The following is a 5,738-nucleotide window of genomic DNA, read 5'->3' as shown; positions in this document are numbered from 1 at the left end:
GGCACAGGCCTGTAATTTCAGTAATCTGGAGTTCTGAGGCAGGGGGATTGCAAGCTCAGACCCAGTCTGAGTTACATAGGGAGGCCCTGTCTTAAGCAAATAAACAGGTTTCAGCTTAGCAGGAAGAAGTAGTTCAGCAGGGGTATTGAGCCAAATGGCAAAGGGTCAATAGTAAAATGCTCTCTGCTTCAAACCAAGGGAATACTCTGCATATTCTCAGCACAAATTATTGCAAGAATGTGAGTGATGGGTATATTAATGAGCTCAATTTAACTTTAACACTGGAAACTCTATCTATCTATCTATCTATCTATCTATCTATCTATCTATCTATCTATCTATCTATTGATCTCCTATTATCATTTTATCTATCTTTTACTATCTTCCTAAGATCTATCTGTAAGTATCATTTTCACACTCTAATTATATATATATTTCTAAATAAACTGTATCTTAGTAAACATAAGAGGGGCTTGTTGCTTTCACATCTGCATCCCTGCACACTTGTCTGAGATCTAGGGGCACTAGGTCACCATCTGTAGGAATTTACACGCTGGAGAGCATGGGTTGCTGCAGAAGTGCTACAGATATTCTTGGTATGGTAATGGTAGAATGGATGTAGGAGTAGGCACACTTCTGGAGGAAATCTGAGTTCTTTCTTTGCATTGAATTTCTTCCAGTACTTGTAATATTTGGGGGTGGTGGACAGGGTTTTATGCTGTTTAGACAGACTAGCCTTGAGCTTGCTGTACAGCTTAGAATGAGTTTGGACTTCTGATTCCCCTGCTTCCAGTTCTCAAATGTTAAGATTACAAGCGTGCGCCATGACGTCCAGTTTATGTGGCACTTCTTGCATGCTGGGCAGGTTATGTGGCACTTTCTGCATGTTTTCTAGGTTATGTGACATTTCTTGAATGTTGGGAAGGTACAGTGTCAACTGAAAAACTATCCTCTGTTCTGACTTTGGAGAGATCATACAAGCAGGAGAACCTGGAGCCTCAATAACACAGACCAGAATGGCGAAGGTGCATTGGCTCAACTGACTGTGCGTGGTTGGGCAGTGCAACAAAAATGTATCAGAGAAAGTGCCATAGTTCGGATCTTGAATGGTCTACATGTTGAAGGCTTGGTCACAAGATCGTAATGCTACCTATTGGTGAGAAATTACTGCTCTAACAGCTTGCCCTTGAAAAGGCTAGTGAATTTGGGGTTAGCCTTGCATATAAGAGACCCTATCTCGATCCATCGATCCATCAATCCATTGATCGATCCATCCATCCATCCATCCATCCATCCATCCATCCATCCATCTATTCATCCATCCAGTCATCCAAATAATAAAGAGGTTATGTTTTTATTTCATATTTTAAAAAACAACAAATATACAAATAATGCAATTATTTATTTTTGTAGCTATAGCTTATCTATAACATAGAAGATTTTTTTCTAAGTCCAGGTTGACTATCCCTTAACCAAAATTTTTGGAGCTCAGTGTTTCAGATTTCTTCCATCCATTTTGGGAACATTTGTATACACAAAATGAGATGCCTGGAGAATACAACCCAAAGTTTCAACACAACGTTCACTTATTATATACAGAGCCCCAAAATTATTTCACACAGTTTTAAAAACAGAGTATTATAAGTGATTAACTGATAATTAATGTGTGTGCATGTGTGCATACATGTATGCATGTGTGAGTGTGTGTGTGTGTGTGTGTGTGTGTGTACGTTTGTGTGAATGCCACAAACATGCAAGTACCAGAAAAGGACTCTGAGCTGGAGCTATAGGAAGCTGTGAACTGCCTGATGTGCCTGAACCATCAACTCCCATTGGAAAATTTTTAGGAAGTCTTCCTTGATCAAACCTTGTTTTTCTTAACCCAGAATGAATCCACAGCCTCTCATTTCCTGTGGAAACAAAAGCAAAAACCTCTTATATAAAGCAACATTTTTCTTGACTTAAATTTTGAAGTCAAGGTATTTTCAAAATATATAGGTTGGATTAATCCAGCAGCATTTATAATCAAATGTCTTATAGTAGCTGTTGCTTCTTCCTCAGCAGTCAGACAATTCAAACACAACACAATAACATACAGTGTCCAGATTCTCTGTGTATTTTCCATCTTTACATGGCTTTTTTTTACTCTATTACTTTTTAGTATTCATTTTATTATCTTTACTACTTTAATCTATGACTATCTGTATTTTATATTACTTTTACTGTCTCTTTAAAGATGGCATTTTATTTTTTAAAAACTATTTCTTTCTATAATTGCCTAAACCTGTTTTCTTTTATTTTAAGCCTATGTACATTTTTAAACATATTATGACCCCTTTATAAGGTTTATTTTTGTCTGAATCTGTCTTTATTGTATATCTGTAATTTTTTGATAACTGTTTTAAACTGTTAAGTGGGCATGGCTAGTACCAGAGTCACTTTGCCTGTTGGTTCCACTCTGCTTAGCTTTCCAGCATGACAGAGTCTGTTTACCACCTGCTCTGGGAGCCATGTTTGCCACCCCAACTTAGAAAGCAGTTGGTCCATGTCACTACCGAGTAATTTGCAGCACACTGTCCACACACCCCATTCAAGTGCTCCGTAACAGGACCTCCTGAAATAGCCAGAGCCATTTGTGCCACCAGAATGAGCCAGGGAGCTGTTCCTCAAATGAGCCAAGCATCTGCTCACCACTGGCAAGCAAAGCCTATTGAAAAAAATTGAAGGTACCAAAAAGCTGTGATTGGCTCTCATTTTTTTTTTGTGGGTCTAGAAACCTCTTTTTTTTTAAAGCTTTTTTAGGTCTTATGTAGTTCCACACCAGTTGTTGGGTGTCATTTGTAGGTGGAAGTTTCTGTTCTGCCCAGTTCCACAGCCATTTAGTCCCAAAGGAACACACAGAGGCTTATATTAATTATAAACTATTTAGATTATTAGCTCAAGCTTATTATTAACTAGCTCTTACAATTTAAATTAACCCATAATTCTTGTCTATGTTTAGCCATGTGACTTAGTACCTTTTCTCAGTGAGGCATTCTCATCTTGCTTCCTCTGCATCTAGTGACTGACTCTGCCTTTCCTCTTCTCAGAATTCTCTTGATCTGGTTGCCCTGCCTATACTTCCTGCCTGGCTACTGGCTAATCAGCATTTTATTAAGTCAATATAAGCAACAATTCTTTACAGTGTACAAAAACATTATCCCACAGCATACTTCTATAGTTGAGGAGGGATTCCAGCATCCCATATCTTCCCTGTTCAGGTATTTTGCAAGAATTCTGATAGAGAATTAATAAAGACTGGAATGGTAAATAACCATAATTCTAGAAGCAACCAGTGTCAGGAAGTAGCTGTCATGCAGAATGCTTCATCATCCCTTGCTCTCCTCACTCAGTGCCCTAAGAATAGCAGCAACATAAGCCTTTCATTTATTTTGATCTCATTCCAAATCTCCATTGAGAGATTTTTACCCCTACCCACACACCCACCCACCCAACCAACCAACCAAAGACAGAGAACTGGCTGCAAGTGAGAGCAAATTCTGACACAGATTTGAATTTCCATGGCTCTTCACAACACAAGCAAGAACTTTGTGGACTCCCACGGAGTGGCCCCAAAATAGATAATTTTCCATGGTCCACTGGAAAACTGGCATTTATCAGTGGGGGAGATTATCTATTACATAAGGGCACTTTCTGGAAACAGTTCTTCAACTAGCTGCCCAAATACAGCATTAGTGCCCCAAATCCCAGCTCTCTCCCTTTGTCTAGAGTAAGGGCTATCAACCTGTGCTCTGGAAGCCCCTTGATCAGGAGTGAGTCATTGGAGCATTCGTCAGTGGATCTGAAGACTCACAGCAGGCATGGGTCCATTCACTCTTCCAGTTCTTGGCTTTGGAAGTGAGCAGAAGGCAGATTTCGTTTTGTGTGTTAGTGTAAGCCAATCGTGTTTAAACATCTAGTAAACATCTAGTCTCTAGATGGTAGAAAGGTCTAAGAGTACGTGATGATGGAGGTTTTGCTATCAGTTCTCATTGCCTTTCTGTGGCTGTGATAAACACAGGACCAAAAGCATTTAGGGCATGGAAGGGTTTGCTTCAGTTTATATGACCAGGATGCAGTCCATCACTGAGTGCAGTTGGGGCAGGATCTTAAGCAGAAACCTGAAAGCAAGAAGTGTTGAGGCGTGCCATTGGCTAGCTCAGTCTCTTGCCTGCTCACTCACAGGCTCACGCCTAGCTAGCTTTCTTATACAGCCTAAGCTCACCTGTCTAATGATGGTGCCACCCATAGTGGGTTAGGCCCTCCTGCATCAATTAGTTATCAAGCCCTCCTACTAGCATGCCCACAGTAGGCATTTCCTTAGTTGAGGCTTCTCACCACAGATGATTCTAGGCTGTGACAAAATGACATGGATACTAACCGGGACACTCTCCACATTGACTGGAAATGTTCAGCCATGGTCCTCACTCTCATTTCATGATTCATCCCTTGGAGCAGAAGTCCTCTGCACTTCTCAGTGAGGACAAAAGGATAAGGTATCAATTTGAAAGGGAAAGAATGAAAACTGCACACATTTCTGACAGACTGTTCTAGAATTGGCTTCGTATGACGCCATTCATACACAGTGTGAAGAGAAGGCAAATCCACAAAGGCAGAAGGTAAATTGGTGGTTGCCACAGGTCTGGGAAAAGAAGGCAATGGTGAGCAATAATGAAAGGGTGTTGTGATGGTTCATCTCCATCACCAACTTGACTAGATTTGAAATCACCTAGGAGACACACCTCTGGGTGTATCTGTGAGGGTGTTATCTAAAGAGGCTTAATGGAGAAAGGAAGACCCTCTGTGAGGTTGGGTGACACCATTCCATAAACTGGAATCTATGTCTGGATAAATAGTGGGAAACAGGAAGCCTGATGAACATTAACATGCATCTCTCACTATTTTCTGAGCGCCAAGCTGATCTATCTGTCTAGCTGCTGCCTGCTCATGCTACTGTAGAAACCCCCGATTTCCTGGCCATGTTGAACTAATGCAAAAGTTGTAAACAAAAAGAGATCCTTTGTTCTTTAAGATGAATTTTGTCAGTTTTTGATCAGAGTCAAGAAAAGTTACTAACACAGGTCTGGAGATTGTTGGGGGGGGGGCTGAGAAGATGTTCTAGGTGTCACTTGAATAATTTTGGATATACTAATGGAAACTGAATTGTGTTCTTTTTTCCTGTGTGCATGTGTACATGTATATATTTTTTGTCTGTGTGTTTATGCATATGTGTGGGTGTTTGTGCATATGTGTGGAAGCTGGAGGCTTATGTCATGTGTCTTCCTAAATCACACTCTACCTTATTTTTTTGAGATAGGGTCTCTTATGGAACCTAGAGCTCGTTGATTTGACTAGACCAGTTCCGGAGATCCTCCTGTCTCTGCTCCAGGGCTGGGATTCCAGGCACCCACCACAGCACCCAGCTTTTTATATGTCTGCTGGGGATTATATTTAGATCATTCTGTTTGTGTGGCAAGTGTTTCATTAAATGAGTCATCTCCCCAGCCCTTTGACTGTGTTTATGAAATATAAGTTTATGCCATATGACTGGCATCTCAATAAAAATATCTGGCATGGGTGAAATGACTGAGCTGGTAAGGTTGCTTGCTACCAAGCTTGACTTTCTTCGTTCAACCTGAAGTGGATAGAGAGAACTAACTCTGGAAAGTTGTCTTCCATCCAAGCACATGTGTGCCCTG

This window comes from Microtus ochrogaster, chromosome 16 (genome assembly GCF_000317375.1).
Source record: "Microtus ochrogaster isolate Prairie Vole_2 chromosome 16, MicOch1.0, whole genome shotgun sequence".
NCBI lineage: Eukaryota > Metazoa > Chordata > Mammalia > Rodentia > Cricetidae > Microtus > Microtus ochrogaster.
This window is presented reverse-complemented; position numbering follows the sequence as displayed.